The sequence below is a fragment of the Bubalus kerabau genome, chromosome 4 (genome assembly GCF_029407905.1).
Source record: "Bubalus kerabau isolate K-KA32 ecotype Philippines breed swamp buffalo chromosome 4, PCC_UOA_SB_1v2, whole genome shotgun sequence".
Taxonomy (NCBI): Eukaryota; Metazoa; Chordata; class Mammalia; order Artiodactyla; family Bovidae; genus Bubalus; species Bubalus kerabau.
This window is the reverse complement of record NC_073627.1, coordinates 5,253,973-5,281,661: the sequence shown is the minus strand read 5'-3', so window position 1 is coordinate 5,281,661 and position 27,689 is coordinate 5,253,973. Positions and strand designations below refer to the sequence as shown.

The 27,689-nt window shown below is 53.1% G+C and overlaps 1 long non-coding RNA gene across 1 annotated transcript in view; it reads left to right on the top strand.

Annotated features, from left to right (window-relative positions):
• The window catches only part of LOC129648571 (uncharacterized), a 157,940-nt gene that overhangs the window by 120,977 nt on the left and 9,274 nt on the right, over positions 1–27,689 (top strand). The window contains exon 2 of the long non-coding RNA XR_008712791.1: positions 14,209–14,383. This is a non-coding gene — a long non-coding RNA (uncharacterized LOC129648571). The remainder of the gene's footprint in view (positions 1–14,208; positions 14,384–27,689) is intronic.

The following is a 27,689-nucleotide window of genomic DNA, read 5'->3' as shown; positions in this document are numbered from 1 at the left end:
ACAACAAGGTGCCCACGAGTATCTGAATTAACACCCCCAGGATGGGCGCTGAGGACGGGTGCAAACGGCCGAGCAGATAGGGCTGCCGCCTGGCGCTGGTCCTCTCTGGCTTCCCGCATCTCTCTTGGCTCTTGTTTATACTTAGCTGCCTGCAGAGAAGAGGGGGGAAAAGGATTTTCTTTTAACATTCAAACCTGATTGTTGATCTCTCAAACTTGCAGTTGTGATCAGAGATGGGGAATTATGGTATATTTATTTTAGATGGGGAAAAAATGCCAGCAAGATCATGAGTTTCTTTGCCATTTTTAGCAGAGATGAATCATCACAGGGGCATTTTTTTCTTAACCAAAAAGATGGAATTGCAATGTCCTGGCTTCTTGGGAGGTTTCTAAAAGTCTGGGTTCTGACGTGATGTTAGCATAAGGTCCATCTCTAGTTCCTTATACTCATGGCGGTGTGGGAGGTGGTCCTGGTCACCAGCAAAGCTGCTCATCTTGTGACCATGTCAGGTTGGCGCTTTCTGCAGAGGGGCTCAGAAGGGTGAAGGGTTTAATCAACCACCACAGCATGCGTTTCGATTGAGAGTCTGCATCTGGTCATGAATTCTCAGATGCCCACAAGTTGGGAATTTTGGAGACGTCTCCAGGCATCTTTGAATAACCAGAGCCTTCTGGTTGAAAGCCCCAGTTGATGTCCATGTCTGTGCGAGAGGCTCATGGCATTTTCTCCGGGAAGGGGAGTGAATCCTACAGGCTCTGAGGTCTAGCAGATGACACCTGTGCTGGGCCACCACATTCTAAGCCCGACTTTGCCTCCACCCGGGTCCTCCTTTTTATTCCAAGGCCGAGCCTCCATATTTCACCCTGGAGACTGGCTGAGGGTGGATAACCAGGGAAGAGAAAGCAGTGAGCAGACACCTAACTGTATGCAATTTGCAAAGATGCAACCATGGCAAACATATAAAAATGTGTATAAACACAGATGGTGTGGAGGGTTTTGTTTGTTTTTTGGGTATTTTTTTGTCATCTGTTCCCATGTCTAGATGAACACAAATTCTTCTGCAAGTAAGTCTGTATTTCCTGCCCTGTAAGGAGATTCAGGAATTCAAAATACAGTTGACAGACTAGCAAACTAACTTAAGAGGAGGTATGAGTTTGTGTATTAAAAAGCAGAGACATCACTTTGCTGACAAAGGTCCATCTAGTCAAAGCTATGGTCTTTCCAGTAGTCGTGTATGGATGTGAGAGTTGGATCATAGAGAAAGCTGAGCACTGAGGAATTGATGCTTTTGAACTGTGGTGTCGGAGAAGACTCTTGAGAGTCATGTACTGCAAGATCCAACCAGTCCATCCTAAAGGAGATCAACCCTGAATAGTCATTGGAAGGACTGATGCTAAAGCTGAAGCTCCAATACTTTGGCCACCTGATGGAAAGAGTTGACTCATTGGAAAAGACCCTGATGCTGGGAAAGATTGAAGGCAGGAGGAAAAGGGGACGACAGAGGATGAGATGGTTGGATGGCATCACTGACTCAATGGACATGAATTTGAGCAAACTCTGGGACAGAGTGAAGGACAAGGAAGCCTGGTGTGCTTCAGTCCATGGCGTGGCAAAGAGTCGAACACAAGTTCGTGACCAAACAGCAACAACAGCATCTGCAGCAACCTTACATCCAAGTGAGATCCTCTGTAAAACAGGCTCTAGTTTCATCCCCTTCATTAGAACTGACTCAAATGCTTTCCTTTTTATGGCTGAGTAACTGTGTACAAGTACTACAGTTTCTTTATCCATCTGTTGGTGAACATTTAGCCTGTTCCCATGCCCTAGATATTGTCAATAGTGCCGCGATGGACATTGGGGTACATGTGTCTTTTTTAATTCTGATTCCCTTGGGTATATGCCCAGTACTGAGATTGCCAGATTCCTATTTTTTTTTTTTCTCGACAGTCCCTTGACCTTATGGTGCAAAATTTTGCCCATTACTCATTGGAAATAACATGGAACGTGTTGGTGGCACAATCGTTCAGCCACAGATCTTCCTACCTATAAGGCAGTGGGAGTATCTTTGTCCCCATCCTCAGTGGAGGAGGTCTGGGGAAGCGGGATTTCTTAAGGTGGAACCAGAAGGTTTTACGTTAATCCCACAATGTGAAAAGATGAGTGGGGTGGACCATGCCTTCAAGGAGCATCCACCCTCCTAGGGACAAGCTAATAGCACAGACATAACTGGGAATTTACAAGAGTGTGAGAGAGCTGTGGGGTCTCTGAACAGGCAGGTGGAAGGACTGGAGTGTTTACCAAGTGTTTCTGGAAACCAGTGGTGATGTAGCTTGTACTGATGCCTGTGCCTACGTAAATAGAAACTCCACCCACTTCTTCAGAAACGTCTAAGGCGATAGGTGCACCTAATCTCTGCCCCAATCCTGGGCTTGACCCTTCAGCTCCGTAAGTTGATAAAACTTTGCTCACTCGTGTTCCGGTGTAAGGCATGGCTTGACAGCCTGTGTGTGTGTGTGTGTGTGTGTGTGCGCGCGCGCGCTCACATGCACACGTGCAAGCCTTGTGTGCAATGTGCAGTTGGGCTGTGTCCAGTTTCTGCATCAGACTCCAAGCCCCTGGGCAGTCAGTGCGTGCATGTTTGTGTGATAAGTCGCTTCAGTCATGTCCGACTCTTTGCGACCCTGTAGGCTGTGGCCCACCAGGCTCCTCTATCCGTGGGATTCTCCAGGCAAGAATACTGGAGTGGATTGCCATTGCCTTCTCCAGGATCTTCCCGACCCAGGGATCGAACCTGCGTCTCTTACGATGTCTCCTGCATTGGCAGGCAGGTTCTTTACCACTAGTGCCAACTGGGAAGCCCCCTGGGTGGTCAGACGTGTGTCTGCTCTGTGCTCCGTTACACGCGTGCCCTTGGATGTGAATCTCTGCCCTCTTAGAGGACTGTTTAGCCCTGTGTCTGGGTCTTTCTGAGTCTTATGGCAGGAGGGCTGGTCTTCTTTCATTTTGTGCTCCATCCCCCGCAGCTTTCCTCCTGGATCATCACATCCGTCCACAGCTGGCGGGTGTGGGGCCCAGGTCCCAACAAGTCCCTGGTCTCCTCGGAAGCCTGGAGAGTGAGACGGAGGTTCATCATCGTCTTACCTCCGACCTCCAGGTTTAAGAAACTGTCTAAAATCACACCTCAAATCCAGCCCGGGAGCCGGTGGTGTCAGACCATGCACGGGGCCAGGCTGGGTCCCCACACCTCCAGGTCCTGAGAGGGGCCTGTCGCCCTGGGACCCGGAAAGCCAAGTTAATCAACCATCTGATGTGTCCGGCCCCGAGTCCGAGCTTGCAGCTTTGCCATCAGCCAAGCCTGGCAAAGGAGGTGTCATATTATGGGGCTTCAGGAATTCCGTTTGATATTTTAAAATATCTGCACATTCTTCTCCTGGTCTCGGTTAAATAACCTCTCTTCTGTTAGGATTTTGTGATAAACCCGAAAAAACACGCCCCCGTTGCCCACACATGCCTTCCACAAGGAAAATAATCATCTCTCCTGCTCACAACTTGCCTTTCTTCTGAAATGGCCCATCTCCAGCCCGCCCGCCCCTGCTCCCAGCTGGGTTCTCCTGTGTCCCCAGACATCCCGGAGAGACAGGAAGAGGATGCAGATTGTCCTGATTTTGCTGATGGAAATAATACAGTGGCAGAAACGCAGGGTTGGGGCTGGGCTGCCCCGGGCTCCCACGAGGGCCTCTGGCTTGCTCTTCTGGTTCTGGGCTCAGCCAAGCACCTCCCAGCGGCCTCATTCGAACGTTGCCTCTGCCACGCATTCTCGCCTTCTCGCCTTGGTGATTAATCGATCACCTTTTGCCTGCCTGCTTTGCAGGTGGCTCTGAACTACGCTCTCTTCACTGATGCTCAGAAAAGTGTTAAAGACCTCTTGTGCCCCAGATGGTACAGCTAAAAAGTGGCAAAGTTGTAATTCACACCTGGAGAGGCCGAATGTCTTCGTTTCCACTAAGCCAGGTAAACTCTCTGGCAAGTGACACTGCAGCTGTTCTCTGCTCACCTGCCGGGTGACCTGCTTGCCAGCAGGGAGGTGGAGCCGTGCTCTCGCCTTGCACACGCTGGGCATATCACGTGTGTGCACAGACACTGGTGTGTAACATTTGTTGTTGCTGTTCTTCGGTCACTAAATCGTGTCCGCCTCTTTGTGACCCTATGACTGCACCGGGCTTCCCTGGTGGCTCAGATGGTAAAGACTCTTCCTGCAGTGTGGGAGACCTGGGTTTGATCCCTGGGTCGGGAAGATCCCCTGGAGAAGGAAATGGCAACCCACTCCAGTATTGTTGTCTGGACAGAGGAGCCTGGCAGGCTACAGTCCATGGGGTCACAAAGAGTCGGACACGACTGAATTTTGAACTTTTTTTGGACTGTGGCACTCCAGGCCTCCCTGTTTTTCAGTATCTCCCAGAGTTTGCTCAAACTCATGTCCATTGAGTTAGTGACGCTATCTAATCATCCCATCCTCTGTTGCTCCCTTCTCCTTTTGCCTTCAATCTTTCCTAGCCTCAGGGTCTTTTCTGAAGCCGACTTTTCCAGAGTCAGCTCTTTGCATCAGGTGGCAAAGTACTGGAACTTCAGCTTTAGCATCAGTCCTTCCAATGAATATTCAAGACTGATTTCCTTTAGGATTGGCGCATTTGATCTACTTGTTGTCCAAGGGATTCTCATATGTTACATGTTACATAGTTATATGTAACATATAACACGTATAATCTATAATATACACATAGAATATGTAACATATCCATATATATAATGAGGGATTCCCTCATAGCTCGCTTGGTAAAGAATCTGCCTGCAGTACAGGAGACCAGAGTTCGTTTGCTGGGTTGGGAAGATCCCCTGGAAAAGGAAACAGCAACCCTTTCCAGTATTCTTGCGTGGGAAATCCCATGGACAGAGAAGCCTGGTAGGCTACAGTCCATAGAATCGCAAAAGTCGGACATAGTAACTAAAACCACGTAATATGTATCACAAAACGGGAGTATCATCTGTTTCCAGTGTCTTATTTCTCCCTAGGCTTTCTGCTCTGGGAGTGGGGTCCTGTCTCTCTTGTTTGGCATTGTTACCACCTAGTCTAAAAGCATAAGCACACAGTAGGTGCTTTGTCCACATCAGCCCGCCCTTGCAATGTGCATAGTAGGTGCTTTGTCCACATCAGCCCGCCCTTGCGTATGTGGTGACTTTAGATAAGGTGTGGCCACTGTGTGCTGTGTGTTCTTGTTATAGGGTTGCGGGGAGGCTTCATGTGAGTTTCTTTTTTTGTTGTTAAGAAAGCCTCTCCACAGCAAAAGAGACACAGATGTATAGAACAGTCTTCTGGACTCTGTGGGAGAGGGCGAGGGTGGGATGATTTGGGATTGAAACATGTATGTTATCATATGTGAAATGAATCGCCAGTCCAGGTTCGATGCATGAGACAGGGTGCTTGGGGCTGGTGCACTGGGATGACCCAGAGGGATGGGATGGGGAGGGAGGTGGGAGGGGGGTTCAGGATGGGGAACACATGTACACCCGTGGCGGATTCATGTGAATGTATGGGACAAACCACCACAATATTGCAAAGTAATTAGCCTCCAATTAAAATAAATAAATTTATATTTTTAAAAAAGCCCCTCCTTCTCTGCAGGAGTGTGTGGTGGCTGCTATTGGTGTCCAGTGTCCACCAGGCTGGCTGGTCACGGCGTGGTCCTGAGGAAGGGCTGGGGGTGAGGGTGCACACTGGCTGTCGTCTGCCTGCCCGGGACCCGCCGGAGCCCTGGGGAGGGCCCTGCAGCGCTCAGTGCAGCCGTCGAGGGAGAGAGAACGCACTCCCTGACGGGGACAGGCTGCTGTGTGTCATGTGGGAGGACAAGCGCCTTCGGTTCCCAGAATGAGCCATGTCCCCGGGGCCCAGCTGGGCCTTGGAAGGACCTCGGGCCTCCCCGAGAAGCAGGGTGCTGGGTGACCCGGCCTCCCTGCTCCAGCCAGCCAGGACAGGTCCAGCTCTGCTTGTGCTTAACAAGGGGGCCCTGGATCCCAGTTTGTTCACAAGGAGCGTTTAAACGATCACACGTAGTAACGTTTACTACGCTCCGGACACTGTCGGAGGTGCTTAACCAACATTAACTCATTTACCCTCCAACAGCCTTGGACGGCGGTGCTGTTAATATGATTGCACCAACTGCTGACAAGTGAGGAAACTGAGATCCAGACAAAGTCCAAGTTGTATGTGACAGAGGTGAGATTCAAATTCGCACGGTCCCAGCTGATGCTGGGAGCTGCTGCTTTAAGAAAGAATTTGGAGCCCCCTGACTCTCAAGTTTACTGAAAAAGCAACAGAGGAAGCTGATGGCTGGGCGTTGGGGAGGGGACACAGAGAGAAAGCAAATCAGATCCTTTGGCCACTTCCATCCTGACCAGCCCAGACACCAACTCTGGGAGGTGGGGGCTACTTTGTCCCCCAGTCGCAAGGCATAGCTCTTAAGTTGGGATTTGCCCATCAGTAAATCAAGGTACCTGAAAAGTGAACTGGGGAACCGACTCTTTCCCCTTTTTTTTATTAAAACAAACAGCACCGTGAAATGTCAACCTGTCGGTCGTTTGGAAAGTTTGCAGCATGGAAAGGCAATTGCCCAAATGACTTTTTAAAAGTATGAGAATGTGCCTGGCTGAACGTTTTTTAATTAACGCCTCAAGTTAATGTTAATAACTATTCATAGCTCAGCGAGCTGGGTTTGGGGTGGTTGAAGGAAAATTTGGTATCTCTGGCAGAGGTGCAATGTTGACCTGGCTGGCAAGGGGGCTGTCAGCCGCTTTCGCAAACCTCAGGGACCTCGGGGCCTGTGTGGGCCCGTTTGCTGTCAGGGTGTGGGCTTACGGGGCCTCGTTGGGCGTTTCTCGTGAGTCTACGTGTTGCTGCCGCCGCCCAGGTGGTCTCTGGGACTCAGGTCTCCCCAGATATGCCCACCCCCAATCTGGTGAGCAATCCTCTCAAGGGGATTCTTTAAAAAAAAAAATGTTGCTTGGGGTCACACCATTTAAACTTACCTCCCTGCTTTTCTGTGATCTCATTTTTCCTTAAAATGTCTTTGGAAAAATGTTTTTGAGTTGAGCATTTTGTTTTCCATTCAGACATGGGGAAACTGACACACAGGGGCCAAGGCTGGGCGGGAGGGCGGGGGACCGGGCCTCGCACACCTTTGCGGGTCAGTCCTCAGCAGGCTGGGTGCGCGCGGGGCCGCGGCAGCTTCTTAATTCCTGCCCGAGGACGCTGCAGCTCCGTGTCACTGGTGGGAACACACCATGTTCGGAAGGTGTCCCTCCAGGCAAAGATGCGATTTTTAAAAGAGAAAGCTGGAAACGCTTCCGGTTATTTTTTTAAATATATTTTAAATTGGCAAAGGGTTGCTTGACAGTGTTGTGCTGGTTTCTGCTGTATGACCATGTGAGCTGGCCGTAAGTACACATATGTCCCTGCCCCCTGAGCCCCCCTCCCGCCTCGCCCCCACCCCACCCCCCAGGGTCGTCGCAGGGCTGGTTGAACGCCTTGTGCTGTGAGCAGCTTCCCACTAGCTCTCTGCTTCACATACAGTAACAGGTGCGTCCCAGCGCTCCTCTCTTTAATCGTACATTTTCCTTCCACCGCTGTGTCGACAAGTCCATTCTCTGTGTCTGCGTCTGTGATCCTGCCCTGCAAATAGATTCATCAGTCCCATTTTCCTAGGCTCTGTATATATGCGTTAATATATGATATTTGTTTTTCTTTGTCTGCCTTACTTCACTCTGTATAACAGGCTCTGTGTTCATCCACCTCGCTTCAACTGACTCAAACTTTCTCCTTTCAGTGGCCGAGTAATATTCCCTTGTATGTATGTGCTACGACTTATTTATTAATTCGTCTGTTGATGAACATCTAGGTTGCTTCTGTGTCCTGGCTGTTGTAAATAGTGCGGCAGTGAACATTGGGACACATGGGTCTTTTTGAATTATGGTTTTCTCAGGGTGTATGTGGGCTTCTCAGGTGGCACCAGTGGTAAAGAACCCACCTGCCAGTGTGGGAGACATAAGAGACACGGGTTTGATCCCTGGGTCAGGAAGATCCCCTGGAGAAGGGACTGGCAATCCACTCCCGTATTCTTGCTTGGAGAATTCCATGGACAGAGGAACCTGGGGGGCTAGAGTCCATGGCGCTGCAGAGAGTCAGACACGACTGAGGGACTAATACACGCACACTCAGGGCCACAGGCAGAAGTCCTGTGGCTCCAGTGTGAGCCGTCGCTGACACCTGGAAGGTCAGGTGAGACTTGGACTGGGCTTCCACAGAAGGTTCGGGGAGAGGCAGCGCAGCGGAGGTGTTGCAGGTGGGGCAGCGAAGATTAGCTAAGCTGCCTGCAGAGCAGTCCTGTAGCAAGGCTGGAGAGAGAAGAGGACCCGCATGCAGATGCCCTCCGATTCCAGGTCTCCGTCATAGAAAGAAGGCATTAGAAACCACTGCCAGCGGCTGGGTGGAGTCTGACTGAGCTCCCTGGCATTTTAGGACAATAAACCGGAGAGTTTTTAGAGTGGACTGGAAAAGGAAAGTCTGAAGTCAAGGCGCTCAGGTAGGGGTTATCGCAAGCGTGGAAGGCAGAGTAACAGGTTGCTTTCTGCTTCACCCCTGGAGCCGAAGGAGCTTGGTACGAATGTTGACTCAGCTACTCATAGCCACCTGACCTTGCGCAAGTGTTAAGTCTTTCTGTACGTCAATTACCTTATCTTTCGTAGGGGGATACTAATATTCATTCATTTATTCAACCAAAAGATACGATAGCCATATCGTACGTATTATACAGTGTGCACCATTCATACAATGGAGAACAAAACAGACAGGCTCTCCACACTCCGGGATCTAGTAGCAGGGGCACAACTGAAGTGAAATAAACAAACACAGTCATTTCCGATGAGGTTAAGTGTGCCGTGAAGGACGCAGCTGAGATGTACTACTTGGGTGGCCGTGTCATAAGGCCGTCGTGGAGAATGTGCTCTTGGAGAATGTGCTGTCTGAGCGGCACAGACTTAGGAAGTTAAGGGAAGTGGTTCCACTAAGGAAACAGCAGGTGCAGAGACCCTGAGGCACCAAAGAGCTTAGAGCTTCCCAACCCGGAAATAGATCCAGAGATAGTGAACGAGGTGAAGGGTAGTGAACAAGGTGAGAAGATATACCAGAGGAGGGATACCACGTGTGAAGGGCAGGGACACAATCGACCATAAATGACATTATTATTGTGGGAACATTTTGGACCTGACGTTATCATGGCCATGGGGAGATAACAAAAGACGGACGGTGAACAACCTTAGCAGAAGAGCCGACTGGAGGTGGAGTGAGTAACTCAGCGTTGGGGCAGGTAGCTCAGACGGTAAAGCATCTGCCTGCAATGCGGGAAACCTGGGTTCGATCCCTGAGTCGGGAAGATCCCCTGGAGAAGGAAATGGCAATCCACTCCAGAACTCTTCCCTGGAAAATTCCATGGATGGAGGAGCTTGGTAGGCTACAGTCCATGGGATCGCAAAGAGTCGGACACGACTGAGCAACTTCACTGGTTCAGGGCAGAGCTGCACATCTAGGTGATGGGGAGAGTTAAGCTGAATTCACTGAAGTGAGGAGCTCCCCAGGGGAGCCTGGCTGAGAGGATGGAAGAGGTCCCATTCGTCCTCGAGAATTTGAGATGATTTGCCAATCGGTGAACAGCCTGCCTTAGGCAGCTGGCACACCGGGCTTAGGGAAAAAGGTTAGGTACAGGGTTTCAGGGAATCTTTAAGGAGGAAGGGAAAGGGTGGCAATTCAACTGGCTGGACCTGGGTGCCGACCGGGGTCCACGAGGATCCCAGGCCTCAGGCCTACATCCGCTCCCTTTTGTCCAGGCGCGCGGAGGGAAGCAGGACTCTTGCTTTCGGATCGGCCCCTGCAAGCTGCATCATGGAGCCGGGGCTCTGTTTGCAGCCTGGAGTTGGGTAGCAGGCTCCAGTCAGTGGTAGGTCCTGAACTGAAACCCCGATGCTGTCAGAGAGCCCTCTGTCTGTGACAGCGCAGGTATTCGGAAAATGCCACAAAGCAGGTCTGCTGAGCCCTGGGGCTGCAGCCTGTCAGCGGGGTGGGGACTCTGGTCAGGTACACAGGCCAGGCCAGCGCTGACCGTATCCTTCAGGGAAATCTCAGACTGCTGCTAAGATCACCCCGAGGCCCTGGCTGTCCAAGCCTGTCTGACTTCTGGGCTCATCCTGGCCGTGCAGGTCCCAAGGGTGCCCTTGCCGAATTGTACCTCGAGCCCCAAACTTTGGATCAAGCTGGCAGCCGCTGACCCCCAATTTCCAATCCATTTTTTATTTCACAGGCCATTCTGCAAATTCTGTCTTGCCTTTTTTTGTTTGTTTTTAATGGCAGGGATAGTTTTATTTCTGGTTCAAGACGATGAATATCCCTTGCGCGTGTATTAGTTTTTAAACACCATGGCATTTTGTTTCTCTACCAAACAGAGCCTGTTCGTTTTAGACCCGCAAACATGAGGACACAAATCACCCATCAACTTACTTACCTCGAGATGACAGCTGGTAACCTTTGCTTTCTTTTTCTAGATTTTTTTTCTTAACTTATGCAATTCTGTAATTTTTTTTTTTTTTACAATGGTAGTAACAGCTACTGCTTACTACAGGCCAGGAAATAGGCTAGGCAGTTGAACACATGGTTTAATTTAGTACCAATGAGCAGCCTGTGAAATGGAGACCAGCACAGTCCTATTTTACGCCCTCCAATAGAAATACCATAACGATGGTGTGTAAGAGGCTTACTAGGGGCGGCAGGCAGAGAAAGGACTTTCCACCACCCTCCTCTCCCTGCCCCCCCGCCCTGCAGCAAGAAAATTAAAAGAAATAAATGAAAGTGAAAGTGTTAGTCACTCACTCGTGTCTGACTCTTTTGCGGCCCCATGGACTGTAGCCTGCCAGGCTCCTCTGTCCATGGGATTTCCCAGGCAGGAATACTGGAGTGGGCTGCCATTTCCTCCTCCAGGGGGTCTTGCCCACCTAGGGATCAAACCAGGGTCTCCTGCATTGCAGGTGGATTCTTTACCATCTGAGCCACCAGGGAAGACTAGCAAGAAAATTAAAAGAAATAAGTAAGGAAACTTTAATCCTAACCTGGAGACAAATCCCAGTAAAGATCTAGGTTAATTTTTCCTGTGTATCTAACCCTCAAATTCATGGTATGAATTTGCCAGATCAGATGGTATAACTGTCTTCTCTGGGCCCAGGTGGGGTGGATGCTTGGTGCTTACACCCTAGGGGGCTGAGGGTGAGTGCTTGAACCTCAGAGGTGCTGCTCTGCCCTGCCAGGCGGCATTGCTTCTACACGAGGAGGGGCGGAGGTGGCTACTGGGGCATCTCTCTGCTGAGAATCAAGCCCAGTGCACCTGGCGTGGGACCAACCGAGTCGGGGGGCAAGTCCATGAGCAGCAGTTGGGGAAGAGTCCTCGGGTTAGGGTGGGGGTTAGGGGGGATTCAACAGAGGGTCTCGGGAAACCTGGCAAGTTGACCGCCTGAAGCCAAACACAGCTGGACTTCTTAGTGTAGCAAAAAGTTCCATCTCTTTTGTTGTTGTTTTTGCTCTAAGTCTATTTGAGAGTAGGGTTCTGATGCTCGCAACAGAGTCAAAACTAGCAAACTGACCCCTCAGTCGGAGACCTGGTTTAAATCTGGAGGAAAAAAAGACTGGCAGGTTGGGCAGTTGGAAGGAAATAGGTAAATTCAGGGCTGAATTAAGATTCTTGTGACCTTAGGTACTTTTATCTTTGCGGGCTCCTTCCTACTTGTAAAAGTCAATCAAATAATAATGATATTTTATGCCTTCATAAAAGGGTGACTATAACCCAGGCTGGATTCATTGTTTTATAGGCATTAATATTATTGTTAAAGCTCCTTCTGATTCTAAAAAAAATTGCAACCCCCCAAAAAAAAGTGTCACGAGACCTGGACTTGTTCCCAGTGGGTGTGTTGGCTTTAGGCAGATTCCTGGGAACTTCAAAAGCCCTTTTTTAAAAATCCCAGTGCCAGGACCTTAATCTGGACCCATCAGAACCACTGGGGATGGGACCCAGGTTGCAGTGATTTTCCAGCTGCCTGGGGCCGGGGAATGGCGATTTCACTGAGCAGCCGTGTCTGGGGACCCTCAGTCCCCTCCTCATTTCACCGTAGGATTTCAAGAAGACCCCCGCCCCTAGGTTCCCCTTGCCCTCTTCCCCACTGTCTGCTCCTGGCTGGACTGAGATGTCTCGGGGGCAGGGTAAATTTGGATTCACTTGTGTGATATTTCTCATCTCCCCTGGAAGGCCAGTTGAATTCATTTCCACTCGCCCAGGTTTGGGCTTGATGGGTTTATCAAATGCTTTCTACCTAATCAACTGAAAGCATCAGGGTGGCTTTGCATAAAGTAATAGCAGGAACAGGAATCCATTCTGGACACTGGGGTTGGAGTTGGAGGATCTTGCCATTGTGTGCTTATGCTAGTTGCTTAGTTGTGTCTGACTCTTTGGGACCCCATGAACGGTAGCCCACCAGGCTCCTCTGTCCATGGGCTTCTCCAGGCAAGAGTACTGGAGTGGGTTGCCATTTCCTCCTCCAGGGGATCTTCCTGACCCAGGGTTCAAACCCTCATCTCCTGTAGCTCCTGAACTGGAGGGGAATTCATTACCAGTGAGCCACCTTGGAAGCCCCATCTTGCTGTTTTGCTTGCTTCTTTTCAATGAGTTTTCTGGCATTTGTGAGTTGCAACCCCACTCACCATAGCCCACCAGGCTCCTCTGTCCACGAGGTTTTCAGGCAGGAATACTGGAGTGGGTTACCATTCGCGAGGTTACCATTTTCCTTCTGCAAGGGATCTTCCGAACCCAAGGATCGAACTCACATCTCTTGCGTCTCCTGCATTGGCAGGGAGGTTCTCTACCACTTGCACCACCTGGGAAGTTGGTCCTGAGATGAGTTCCTGGGTGTGGAGAGGAAGCCCACCCAACAAACATGTGTCTCTAGGATTGGGGAGGGGTGCTGGAACACTTAGGGACCCTGATCTGGTAGCTGCAGAGAACTGGCTCGGCCCTTGGACTCGGAAACTCTAGAAACAAGTGAATGATCCAAGCCCCACTATGATGTGTGTGCATCCAGCGAGGAACAAAACACCACCCAAACAACGCTTTCTCTTGTGAGCAAAGGTTACAGGTTTTCTGTTTCAAATCTGATGGTATTGTTTCCCCCCTTTTTCTTTTTTCTCTCTGTTTTCATTTGCCAGCCTAAGGATCTCCAGTGATTTCTTTGAGCCTAATGATGGGGAAGCTGAGAATGGAGCTATTATTTTTAAACACCTTTTGAAATACTACTCTTCCTGGTTTCTGAAATAAGTTGAACAGGGGTCGAATTTAAAGATTAAATATCTATTTTTTTTTTGCAGCAACAGCAACTATGCTGATAACTGTTCCCATTTGCTCAAGAATTCTGTGGATGGTGCGGAATAGCCTTGCTCTCTAGAAACCCACAAAGGAGTAAAATTAGGAAAAGCATAGCTAATATTTACTGAGTGCACGTTAGGGGCCGGGCACAGGGCTAGGTATTCCTTGTGTTGTTATCTCATTCAATGAATCCAAACATCCCGTAAGATGGGAACATGTGAAAACTCAGAAATAGCATCATAGGAATCTTTGAGCAAAAGGCTCCCCAACTCAGGACTGTGGCCACAGATTATCTTTGTAGAAAAGGTCAACTGTGGATTTAAAACCCGATGCTCTGACAGCCTGGAGGGGTGGGATGGGGGTGGTTTGAGGTATGAGGGAGGTTCAAGAGGGAGGGGACATATGTGTAGCTGTGGATGGGTTGTGTTGATGTATGGCAGAAACCAACACAATAGTGTAAAGCAATGATCCTCCGATTAAGCATAAATAAATTTAAATGAAAAAATAAATTTCGTCGTAATTTGAAAACAGTTACTATTGTGTCGCACCCATCGTGTCTCAGTTTATTCTCGGTCTGGGTTACCATGCTGATAACCTATATTTCTTTTGAAGGCTTTCTTCAGTTTGCCACATACAGGATGGATTGGAAATGGATTTCTCCCTTCGTTCTGTTTCCACACAGTTTTATTCTTTATTGAGTCCCTAGAAATCCCTGTGTCCCTGGGAGACTGCCTGGCATGCGTCTGAAGCTTGAAGTTGAGTGTCATGGTCCTGTTCCCTGGTGTAAATCTCCCCTTCTTTTTCCTGTGGCTGACCTGAATAGATGCTTCGAACCAAGAAAGCAGGACAAGTTGAAAGGCGAGCTGCACCCCGAAATCAAGGTACGGCCGCAGCCCCGAAGCCCCTCTGGCTTTGGGGTTCTTCTCCTTCCATGTCATATCTGGTTGCCTGGGTATCCCTACCTGCCTGGGTACCAGCCCCGAATGGTGACTGGCAGGCAGGAGCCATCAGAGAAGGTCCCGAGACTCAGGCTGATAAATTCTAACAGTCGTCATGATGAATTCAGGCCAGGCTCCACTGTCACGGCTTTTGCTGAGATGAACTCCCTCTCACCTCTTAAAAGCCAAGCCGATCAGTCATGCTGTACCCCGCCTGCAGGGGAGGAAACTGAGACCCCGTCATTGTGCCCAGGCTGCCCAGTTACTTAGCAGGGGAGCCAGGATTCGAAGCCGGAGCCAGCACCCGTGGGCTGAGGTCTCTTCCTATTCCGAGTGACGGTGAACTGTCCCAGTCGCCCGCTTCCCAGGTGGCCCTAGTGGTGAAGAACCCGACTACCAGTGCAGGAGATGTAAGAGACGTGCGTTCGATCCCTGGGTTGGGAAGATCCCCTGGAGGAGGGCCTGGCATCCCGCTCCATTATTCTTGCCTGGAGAGTCCCATGGACAGAGGAGCCTGGCGGGCCACAGTCCATGGGGTTGAAAAGAGTTGGACAAAAGTGAAGTGACTCAGCACGCACACGCACGCCAATTCTGAACTGTTGCCACCCCCTCTGAGCTCCCCCACCCTCTCCCCAGGTGCCCATCTGCGTGCCTCGCTGTCTCCAATGCCCCGCCCAGAGGACCGCGTGCCCGCGGAGGCCCCCATAGCTGGCGCATCGCCTTGCTTCCAGGACTTCGCTGGGCCACCCTGCCTCCCCCGCTGGGGCCTGGGGGGCTTGTTTGCATGGACTCGGGCGTCTCGTGTATCCCACCCCCTTTGTTGTTGCTTGTGGTAGGATCTGCTCAGACGGGGTGCTCAGACCATGGTGTGGACTACCTGGCAGGAGGGCGGGCCTGGGAGGGGGAGTCCGTGGCTTAAACTGTGCTTTAGCTGCTGTCTGGGCTCAGGTGACTGGCAGCCTGTGTGTGGGCGGTGGGGGCGGGCAGGGTTAACGAGTGACTCCAGGGGATTTCCAGGTGAACTGTGGGCACGGCCTTTGAGAACACAGCTCTCCGCCTGAGCCAGCCCTCTCCCTTCCCTTGCCTGGGTGACTTGCCCCGCCGCAGGCCTGAATGCCAGTTCATTCTGAGAGGCACAGCCTCTCTGCCCTATTCTGATGGCAGTGATGCCCTCATTCGTTCATTCACTCGTTCATTCATCGAGCAGATCCTTGTTGGGTGTCTGCTGTGTGGTAGGGCTGTTCCAGGCAGAGAACGCCAGCCTACTCTCACAAAGCTTGCCTTCCAGTGCGGGGCAGGGGAGGGGCTATAAGAAGCAGCAGGTGTAATAAATCAGTAGATTATCTAGTACAGAAGAAGGTGATGGCATTGCGGGAAGAAACAGAAACAGGGGCCGTTCGAGTGTGCTGCTGGGCGGGGAGGGGAGGGCAGGGCGAGGCCTTGAATAGGGCAGACGCCTCACTGAGAAGCTGACCTCCGAGCACACACTCGGGGGAGCTGAGGCGGGAAGAGCTGTCTGCGAGCAGCAGCTCCATCAAGGCCAAAGCAGGGTTCGGCCTGGGGTCTGCGGACACGAGTGCCGCTGCAGGCGGGGCTGAGTGCCTGGGGCTGGGGCCTGGGCCTGGGGGAGCCTGGGGGCGGGTGGGCAATCCCCCCGAGGGCACTGGGAGCCACGGCAGAAGCCGAAGCCCGCCCCCAGGGGCTCAGTCTCAACAGCTGTGCCCGCCTCACTCAGCAGAGGCCCTCACGTTGGGGTTGGGACTTCGCGCAGGGGTCAAACCCCCCATCATCCCTGTGGGGGGGGGCCCCCGTGGGTCACTCGGGCAGGCCGCAGACTGGGCAGCAGAGACTAGTAGTGATGGAGGAGAAATAAAGGAAACGGAAGAAATCACAGGACTGGGATTGACCTCCGTCAGTACACACACCACTGATACTATGGATAACCAGAGCCTCCCGAGGAGCTCAGGGACCTGTGGTCCATGCTCTCTGGGGACCTGAGTGGGAAGGAAACCCAAAAACGCGGGTGTAGGACATCTCTGGGGGCACAGTGGGTGTGCATCCACCTGCCAGTGCAGGCAAAGTGGCTTCCATCACTGGTCCGGGAACATTCCCCGTGGCGCAGAGCAGCTGAGCCCATGGGCCGCGGCTACTGAGCCCGCCCGGCACAGCTGCTGTTATTCTTTACTTCTGGCTGTGCTGGGTCTTCACTGCTGTGCGGGCTCTTCTCTAGCTGCCACGCGGGGCCTTCTCATGCTGGTGGCTTCTCTTGCTGCAGAGCTCGGGTCTAGGGTTCCCGGACTTCAGTCCTGGAGGCCCGTGGGCTTAGTTGCTCCATGGCATGTGGACTCTTCCCAGACCAGGGATCAAACCTGTGTCCCTCTTCCTGAGCAGGCAGATTCTTAACCACTGGACCACCAGGGAAGTCCCTAGAGACACTTTCTCACCCATCACCTTGGACTCCTTTACTTCCAGACCCAGTGGCCTGGGGAGATGCAGGCAGATGGCCCAGTCGCCAGGTCCGTGAATCAGTAGTCACAAACAGTAATATTAGAATATCACCCACTCTCATGGATTTAGCAGACTTCCTCTCAGTGAGCAGTCTGCTCACCACCTCTGAGCCCCGGAGGCTCCTGCCTGAGATCATCAGGAGAAAGGCCTGTTTTTACAGATGAAAAAATCTGACGCCCCGGGGGGAGGACAGGCTGTTTGCCTGGGTCCACCCATCATGTGTGTGTGTGTGTGTGTGGCGGGTAGCGGAGAGGTGTGGATGCTAAAATGATAATTCCTGCTGTAACTGTGATTGAGAGGGAAGCCAGGCGCTCACAGAGAACCGAGCGAGTCCCAGTTCTGAGCAGCTCTGGGGATGACCTCACCCAGGGGGACAGGAGCCATCCAGAGGATGCGGCGACGGAACTTCCCCCCGGGGCCCCAGTCTGAGTCACCGTGGCTCTGGCCCCTGCCTTGGGCCGCATCCCCCAGGCCTCCCACTTCACCCCAGGACATCGTGGTCACCGGCCAGGCCTCATGACTCACGCTGTCCCCCGAGCCAGCCGCCAGGGGTGGAGTCTGTCCCCTCCCCTCTGGCCTCAGTCCGCTCGGGGCCAGGGACGCAGCTGCGATGTGCGGGACGTGTGTGTGGCGGGGAAAGCACCTCGCCCCCTTCAGGGGTCAAGCCAAAGCCGCGGCGGCAACCCGTGGATCTCAAGATGCAGTTTGGAAAGTCCGGAGTGCTCCGTGGAGCGCAGACAGCGTGCAGCCCAAGCTCTCGGAGCCCTCGGGGCGTGATTCAGCTAACCATACCTGAGAGGTGAGGGGTAAACAAAACTCCCCAACAGGGAGCCCCACTTCGGGGGCCCCCCATCTAGACGAACGAGTTTACCCAGAAGGCCAGCAGTGGGCAGGGTGTCGGGTTCCCCCCACACCCAGAGCTCCTTGCTCCTCCTCCGTGCTTCTCATCTTCTAAGGATAGCAACGGTGTCATCTTTGCTCAATCTGTCAGTCTCACACCTGCGGACAGCCCCTGGCCGGGAGAGCCAGTCGCTGCCCAATTTGATGTCATCTCTGTTTACCGTCTGTTTTAGAAACCAGGTAGTGGGAGGGACTTTTTGAGGATGAGAAAAAAAAAAAAAATGTAAATCCCCAAACTATTTCAGTGAAGTTTTTTCTTTTCTTTTTTTTTTAAACTGTTGTGTTTTATTTTCATATTTTTCCTTTTCCCTCTTTAACTTTGTCTTTTTAATTACAAAAAGAAAAGTATTTTGTAGGAGAGACCATACATGAGTGGGGACAAAAAGATGACCCAGAGATGTATGAGTTTCTTTTCTCTGGGTGAGTGTTATCGGATGTCTTTCCGGGCGATTCTTCCTAAAAGGTTTACTCCAGAGCCAGCACAGGAGCCTGCCTCCAGAATCGTGGCCTCGGTGGCCAGTGCTCCCCCCCCCGACGTAGCAAGTAGGAAGCATGGCATCATCCCCGGGACTCGGTTTCACACCTTCAGTCCCTGTTACTCCCCAGAGGGAAGCTGACGTCGCCTCACGGTTTTGCCCTTTGGTTCATCAGTTCTGGAATTTTCCACTTCTAGTCTGTCTCCAAAGAGGGTTGGGAAGGTCGCAGAGGGCTGTTAAAGGTCAAAGGTGGCGCCAGCTCACCCATCCTCAGGCCCGAATGCACACCTGTCGGGCTCTCCCTCCGGACTCCTGGTGGGTCGCGGTCTCGACTCACTGAGCTGTCCCGGGCGTGGGGCAGGGAGCGGGAGGGCTGGAGGCTAGGTACCAGGGACGCTGTCTGCCCTAAACCATGAGGGCCGGCCGCAGGGGGCCCCGAAGTCCTGGGAAACAGGTGGTGCAGAGAGACGGGCGTGCATGTTCCTCGGCCGAGGTGGCAGAGCTGGTGCGAAGCTCCGCTGACTCACTCTGCCGGAGACGACAGAGGGGAAGTGAATCACCTTGTGCTCTGAGCGAGCACTCCTAAGGCCAGGCCGCCAGCACCTGTCTGGGGTGCGGTTAGCTATTCACGCTGCCAGTCAGGGTGCCATGGGAACCTGCCGCGGGCCGCCTGACTGCTCATGGCTCCCACACTGTCTGCTCCCTGCTTCAGGCTCCTTGCCCGCTTGACCCTGCATGCAGAAGAGGCCGTGGACCTCTTAGTTCTAGAGCTTCTCCTGAGGGGCCCCTCGGGGTACAGATTCCACGGAGGATGAGGCGGGGTGAGGGGAAACCATGGCCGGGAGATCGGCCCGAATCTGGGCATCCTGCGGGGCCCTCCCCGCCCCGCCCACGGTTGCCACCTCCGGGGATCTGGTTGCTGGCTCAGTCAGGCCCGCTGGGCATGGCTGCGGGTGCTGTGGGCGATGTCGTCCAGGGGCCCCATGGAGGAGGAGCTCTGCCACCTCCTGGGGCGCCCCCTGATCTAGGGCCCGGCTGCCCTGTGACCCCAGAAGAGGGGCACTCTTCTTGCTGTGCTCTGCTCTGCAGCAGCCCACCCTGGCGGAGGCTGCTGGGCACAGCTTAAGGAAACAGAGGGTGCTTCCGGGGCCCGTGGGAGTGTCCTGGCTTGTGAGCTGAGCGAGGCAGTGAGGCGTTCAGATCAGCTCTGCTCTTGCCTCTCTCTCCTCCATGCCCAGCAAAGTACATGGTGCACAGCTTCACCTCCCAGGTCCCGAGAGTGTGCGTCATGCTCCTAGGGGCAGCACTGGCTGGGCACAAGCCATGCCTGCCTCCCCCACCACCTCCAAAGGCAGTGCCCTTCTCCCCCCCACCACCTCCAAAGGCAGTGCCCTTCTCCCCCCCACCACCTCCAAAGGCAGTGCCCTTCTCCCCCCCTCCACCACCTCCAAAGGCAGTGCCCTTCTCCCCCCCACCACCTCCAAAGGCAGTGTCCTTCTCCGCCCCCCCCCCACCTCCAAAGGCAGTGCCCTTCTCCTCCCGCCCTCAAGCCGGACGACAGAGGTTGATAGACTGGGAATAGGTGGGAACTTCAGTGAGTTGTGCTCCCAGCGTCCAAAAAAGCAGCAGTGCCCAGGCAGAGGAGCCATCCCCTTGCTATCTGGTGCCACTCGTGTCAAGCCCTGGGCTTTCCAGGTGGTGGTGTGGTAAAGAACCCGCCTGCCCATGCAGTCCACACGGATTCCATCCCTGGGTCGGGAAGATCCCCTGGAGGAGAAAATGGCAACCCACTCCAGTGTTCTTGCCTGGAGAACCCCATGGACAGAGGAGCCTGGCGGGCTGCAGTCTATGGGTTTGCAGAGAGTCGGACACGACTGAGCGACTAAACAGCAGCAACTTTTAAAGCCCCAAAGTCCTGGTGGGCAGCACAGGGAGGCTGGGGTCATCATCGCCCTGGGCTGTGGACGGAGCCCTGAGACTTGTACTCCCTGGGTGGCCCTGAGCGAGTCATGCAGTGGCTCCAGCAGAGTTTCCCCGTCTGGAAAGTGGGGATCGTAACACCTGTCCTGCCTCCTTGACAGGGTTTGTGTGAGGCCGGCTGAGATCACCAAGCACGGGACAGGCTCCAGGGGTGCGATGGGTGGGGCGAGGGCCACCCAGCGTGGGGTTGAGACACTGGGGTGCTTACGGTGATTCGCGGTGAGGCAGGGCCTGAGGCCGGAGCCCCCCTGGGAGGGTGACTTGCAGGCACCCACCTGTGACTTAGGAGCCCTTGGGGCCTCTCCCACAGCTGATCATCAGTCAGCGCCTGGTGGACGCGCTTTGTCTGGGCTCCAGCTGCAACAGCCAGCCTGCCCTTGGCTGCTGCAGAAGGCCCCCCCGCCTTCTCTGCCTTTCTCTGTTTAGGTTTTCCCCGAGGGACCTTCCGACTGCACGTTTAGAGAGTCTGGTGGCCCGAATCCCCTTCTCAGGCCACGTGGGCATTGAGGTGCTGGTGTTTGGTGCCGTATGAGCTGTTCTGGTTTACCAGCAAAGAGGAGAGGCACACAGGATTATCAGATGGTGTTCAGTAAGCCAGCGGGGTGCTTGGCAAATAGCTGTTGAAGACGCAGATCATCTCGTTCTTAGTTTGCACTGCTTTGTGGTGTTTCATGCATTCACTGAAAGGAGGACTGAGGATTGAGATTGCAGAGGGCACTCCTGATAGGGCAATCAGCATCATTTAGTGCCTTTGCTATACCCAGGTCAGTCGCTCAGTCATGTCTGACTCTTTGCCACCTCATGGACTACAGCATGCCAGGCCTCCCTGTCCATCACCAACTCCCAGAGTTTACCCAAACTCATGTCCATTGAATGGGTGATGCCATCCAACCATCTCATGCTCTGTCATCCCCTTCTCCTCCCGCCTTCAATCTTTCCCAGCATCAGAGTCTTTTTCAATGAGTCAGTTCTTCGCATCAGGTGGCCAAAGTGTTGGAGTTTCAGCTTCAGTATCAGTCCTTCCAATGACTATTCAGGGTTGATTTCCTTTAGGATGGACTGGTTGGCTCTCCTTGCAGGCTAAGGGACTCTCAAGAGTCTTCTCCAACACCACAGTTCAAAAGCATCAATTCTTCAGTGCTTAGCTTTCTTCACAGTCCAACTCTCACATCCATACACAACTACTGGAAAAACCATAGCCTTGACTAGATGGGCCTTTGTTGGCAAAGTAATGTCTCTGCTTTTCAATATGCTGTCTAGGTTGGTCATAACTTTCCTTCCAAGGAGCAAGCATCTTTTAATTTCATGGCTTCAGTCACCGTCTGCAGTAATTTTGGAGCCCAGAAAAATAAAGTCTGACACTGTTTCCCTTGTTTCCCCATCTATTTGCCATGAAGTGATGGGACCTGATGCCATGATCTTAGTTTTCTGAAAAGTTGAGGTTTAAGCCAACTTTTTCACTCTCCTCTTTCACTTTCATCAAGAGGGTCTTCAGTTCTTCTTCGCTTTCTGCCGTAAGGGTGGCGTCATCTGCATATCTGAGGTTATTGATATTTCTCCAAGCAATCTTGATTCCAGTTTGTGCTTCATCCAGCCCAGCGTTTCTCATGATTACTCTGCACATAAGTTAAATAAGCAGGATGACAATATACAGCCTTGATGTACTCCTTTCCTGATTTGGAACCAGTCTGTTGTTCCATGTCCAGTTCTAACTGTTGTTTCCTGACCTGCATACAGATTCTCTGACTCTGTCTGATCTCTCTCTGCTAAACTGTCTCCAGTTCCTCCATCCTCATTCCTAGAAAGGGATCAAACCACCCTTAACCCTCATACCAGCCTACAATCCTGGTAGCAAGAACTTTATTTACATCTGTACTAGTTTCCTGGGTCTGCTGTAACAAATTACCATCAACTTGGTGTTTGTTTGTTTTTTTAATACACACGTTTATTCTCTTGCAGTTCTGGAGGCCAGAAGTCTGAAATGAGTCTTAGGATTCTTGGGTTGATGAGTCTTAAAATCTCGGGTTGTTGTCATCAAAGCTGGCTCCTTGAGGAGGCTCCGGGGACAGGGAGGAGTTGGGGGTGGGGGGCAGGAATGGTCCCGGCCTCTCGCAGCTTTTGGAGGCTGTGGGCCCACCTGGAGCGGCAGCCACGTCACCCCACCCTTACCTCTGTGATCCTGTCGTGTCTTCCCGTCGAGTCAAATGCTCCTCTGCTCCTCCCTCGTGAGGATATCTGTGATTGAGTTTAGCACTCACCTGGGTAGTCCAAGGCCATGTCCCCATTTTAACATCCTTAGCTTAATCCCGTTTGCAGAGGCTCCTTTGCTACATAAGGTAGCATTTATAGGTCCCAGAGATTCCAATATGTCTGTCTTTGGGGGAGGTGGGCATAAGATGTGTCATTATTGACCTGTTACCATGTCCCTGGGGCTTCCCTGGTGGCTCAGATGGTAAAGAATCCACCTGTAGTACAGGAGACCCGGGTTCAATCCCTGGTTCTGGGAGATCCCCTGGAGGAGAGCATGGCACCCCACTCCAGTATTCTTGCCTGGAGAATCCCATGGACAGAGGAGCTTGGCGGGCTGCAGTCCTTGGGGTCACAAAGATTCGGACACGGCTAAGCCACTAACGCAGCACAGCAAAACTGTGTCCATGACTGTTATCTTTTTTTTTAATAAGATTTTTGTATGTGGGTCATTTTTAAAGTCTTTATTGAATTTGTCACAGTATCACTGTTGTTGCTTGATGTTGTCATTTTCTGGCCATGAGGCGTGTAGAATCATAGTTCCCCCACCAGGGATTGAACCGCACCCCCTGCGTTGGGAAGGCCAAGTCTTAATTAACCACTGGACCCCCAGGGCAGTCCCTCCATGACCGTTTTCTTGTAATAAATGCCTGTAAGTGGAGGTAAAGGTTGAAAGGGCAAAACTTAATATCGGATGAAATGTTTGGAGCAAAGCATTCAGAGTTAAATAGGTTGAACTGGTGTCTTTTGACCGCTGTCCCTTTAAGAGCCCTTCTAGAGGCAGATCTGATGGGGAAGGGGGGCACTGAGTGGGGGGTCGGGTGGTGCGGCTGTGGATCGAAAGCCCCCGGTACAGGAATCATTTAAAGTTAGCCTCTAGGAAGCTCAGGGCTAATGAGATAATTCCCATTAGGGGAGGAAGGAAGTGAAGGTGGCCTGACATCCCTTCTGTCTCTAATTTATGTGATTCACCGAGCCCTCCCCCCCTCCCGCCCAGACCACCCCCCCTCCGGCCGGCTCCACTGTCCACCCTTGTTCTGCCAGCCGGGGCTCTGGATTCCGGTGAGTCCCACCGTGCCAAGGAACCTGGGACGGTTGCCTTCCACCCAGACGAGGCGTTCGGGCTCTTTTCTGGGCAGTTAAGCCAGAGGATCTGGGCTTTGCCCATTTCTTCTCTTTTCCCAGAGCCTCACCCAGCTCCTCTCCACCTCCACCCCTGCCCAACTGACGGGGATGAGGACTGGTGTCTCTGGGAGCAAAGAAAAGAGAAAAGCTTCCAACAGAACGCAGGCCAGCTCCAGGGGCGCTTGGAGGCCAGGCTGCCAAGATCCTGTTTGCTCCCCTCCCTCTGTGTCCCGGTACTTTAGAGGGAAGACAGAGAGAGAGAAAAAAAGAGAGAGAATACGAAAGAGATTCTTCCTGTTTTGCTCCGCTGCCTACACTCGCGGTCAAAGCTCTCTCTGCAAACATGAAAATCCAGTTTGCATCTTTAATTAGAAAAGTGTGAAGTAACTGAAGAAGGTTAGGATTCTTTCAGGTTCCATCAAACCCTGGAAACACATCTGGGTTTTAGGAGAGGGAGGCCCCAGCTCATCGCAGGCCCAGTGCCCTCAGACTAGGAGCTGGGGGGGACATGCCGCCCCCGCCCCCCGCCCAGGAAGGGTCTCTGGCGCATGGAGGGAGATGGGGCTCCTCCTCGCCTCTGGTTTCAGCCCTTCGTCCTCTCGGCCTCCCCGAGGGAGGCCATGTGGCAGACTGTTCCGAGGCAGGGCCAAGGGCCAGAGCTGGGCGGGGCAGTGTGGGTGGCCTGTCCTGTGAGCCTGCGGCCTGACCTCCCAGCCCCTCCTGGAGCCCAGCTGCAGGCTTGGGTGGCAGCCTCGGCCTGCCGTGTCCGTGGGGTGTCGAGACCCCGCTTCCTTATCCCCTCAGCGCCGTGCGGGCTGGGCCGGGGCCGGGGCACACTAGGCAGAGTCCGCGGACAGCCATGCCGCTTGGGTTGGCTCTCCAGGCTGTGGCGTCTCTAACGGGAATGAGACAGAGGCAGACAAACCAGGGGTTTGAGGAAGACGGCACACGCGCGAAAAGCCTGAGAAATGCAGAGGAAAGAGGTGCAAGCTAAAGGCAGAGGGTGTCTGCACATTCATCTGTCCATGCGCGCGTGCCCAGTCCTATCCAACTCTCTGCGAGCCCATGGACTGTAGCCCACCAGGCTCCTCTGTCCATGGGATTCTCCAGGCAAGAAACTTGGAGTGGGTTGCCATTTCCTTCTCCAGGGGATCTTCCCGACCCAGGGATCGATCGCAAGTCTCCTGTGTCTCCTGCTTTGCAGGAGGATTCTTTACCACCGAGCCATCAAGTGTCTGTACGTTTCACGATTAAACAATGGCAATGCTGGGGTCCCCAGTGGCCTCAGCTGGGCTGGGATCAAGCGTGCAGCCCCTGGACTATCCGTGGCCGTGTTCGCTGTGGGGCTCCCCTGGAAACAGCTCTTATCAGCAGCTCGTGACCCCTGGCTCGCTCGCCAACTCCCTGCACATGGAGTCCTCAGGCTTTTAGGGGCAAATGAGGGAATACGGAAAGAGGTAAGGGTTCCTCTTGATGCCAGAAACAACTTCATTGATTTAAAAAAGGAGGAGAAAAGCAGTGATGGATGATCAAGCTGGCGTTTCAGACGCCTCTCACGTCTGGTCCACACCAGGGGTATAACCAAGGCACGTGCTTCTTCTTCCACCTTTGAAAACGTGCTACCTGGATTTTTTTTTTTTTTTTGATATTTATTTCACTGCGCCGAGTCTCCGCTGGGGCTGCAGAATCTGTAGTTGCCGCATGTGGGATCTAGTTCCCCAACCAGGGATCGAACCCGGGCCCCCTGCGTTGGGACCACAGAGTCTTAGCCACTGGACCACCAGGGAAGTCCCCTAGATTCCTTCATAGAGACAATGCTATAGGGAAATACGGTAATAAAGACAAACACTACTTTTTGAGCCTCAGTCCTCATAGCACCCCTACCGGGAGGAGGTCTGAGTGTAATTCCTGCTTTGCAGGTGGGTTACAGAGGATGGAGGTGGCGTGCCTGGGACTCTGAAAGTGAACCTCGATCTGACTCCATATCATTAAGTGAAGCATCTCCAGGGCCATGTGCTTCCTGGAGTCCTCCCTGTCGGTGGGACCAAGGCTTCCCAGGTGGCACCAGTGGTAAAGAACCTGCCTGCCGCCACCGGAGATGTAAGAGACGCAGCGTTCAGTCTCCGGGTCAGGAAGATCCCCTAGAGGAGGGCATGGCAACCCACTCCAGTATTCTTGCCTGGAGAATCCCATGGACAGGGGAGCCTGGCGGGCTGCAGTTCACCGGGGGTCGAGAAACAGTCGGACGTGACCGAAGCGACTTAGCGCGCAGGCCTGCCACTGAGCTGCAGGCGCTCACCTGTTGGTTCCCTCCTCTGTTCATCCATGTGCCTTGTCAGGGCTGCACACTGAGCTGGGTGCTGTGCACGGAAAGAAGAATAACCTGGCCGCCCGGGCAGCTGCCAGACCCGCGTGGAGACGAGGCGGAGGGGAGGCACCCAGGCCGCTACACCTGGTGCCCTTAAGCGCACGCGCTCTTCCTCTCCAGGCCGATGGGCGGTCCAGAGCCAGACTGGCTCAGGGGTCCCTCTGGGTCCTCCCGCAGGTGGATCGTGGGCGCTTGAACATCAGGGTAGACAGTAGAGTCCAACCAGGGACTTTAGGGGCCAAGTGTGGGGAACTGTTCATCTAGGAACCGTTGGTCTCTCCCTCTCGAGGAAAGAGTGTAGGAAACACCGTGCTCTCTGGAACACCCCCTCCCTGGTGTGATTCATGGAGAGATTCCCCCCCAAAGTAGGTGTCTCTCTGCCCCCAGGTCCCCAGCTTGCAGCAGGGCCAGGACACTCCGGGGCCCAGTCCTCTACTCTCTGTTGTTAAATGGGCCACCTGGAAAAGTGAGAGAGCAGAAGGCCCTTGTGATTGGCCGTTAGGCGGCCCCCGAGGGACATACTGGGTGAGAGATAAGCAGAGGACAGAGGAGTCTGGGACTGGGGTCCCAGTTATCTTAAAGTCCATCTTGGGGAACAATCCCCTGTGGATAAACAAGAGATCCGGGTCGGCCGGTTCGGAAGGGTCTTTGATCCACCTAGAAGTTAATGCTTTTCCGTGGAGAACCACAGAGCGCCCCGCCCAGGGCCACGGAGATAACAGGCGGGCGCAATCACCCACCAGCGGCCTCTTGATAATGCCCGGTTTTATTGAGGTCTGGGTTTTGCCCAATGGGAACACATCCGGCGAGCATCAAAGGAACACCGCGTCACCTTGTGCAAAGAATCCCTCGGGGGTGTGCGTGTGGGGAAGGGTGTGTGCGTGGCTGTGTGTGTACAAGGCTGCCCGTTGGCAGTTAGCTTCCTAGAGATCAGAGGCCACCAGCTCCGCGGGGGCCTTGACGGGTCACGAACGCCATTCCCTTGTTCTTCTGGCCGGTCCGGCTCCTAAGACGACTCTGCCGGTGTTGACTTAGCATCTCACGTGGAAGAGCCGCCCCGTGTTGTTGGGTCCTGGGCTCCGTTACAGGGGCTGTCCAATGAGAGTTTTAAGGGAGAGGTGCGGTGGATGCTCACAGAGAACAAAGCTTACTCGTTTGGGAGTCGCGGACTTGCTTCTCTGTTGTCGCTCGGAGGTGTTCGCACTGCATGAATCACACTCCAGGGATGCAGGGCTCACCGGGGAGAGTGAAAGACACAGGGCAAGGGGTGGTGCAAGAACACATGGGTGTAGGAGGTCGTGTCTTTGCAAGGGTGGAGTGGATGAACACAGTGGTTGAGTGTGGTCCTCTGGGAAATGGCGTCTCCCCGCCCACCCCGGGGCAGTGCCTCTTGGCCCTCAGATTTCACCTGGGCAGGCAGGCTGCTGGGCCTCGTGAGTGGACCCCTGGAGACAGAGGCAGAGAAATACTGCCCTGCAAGCGGAACATCTGGAAGCTTCCTAAAGCTTATTTCTCAACGAGTTTGCAAGAGTCGGGACATTAGTACATGAGGTTTATAGGCTGGAGGGAACCCAGAGGTTCAAGTTAAGTTCAGTTCAGTTGCTCTAGTTAAGAGTGAGATGCATTCCGACTCTGTGGGGAAGGG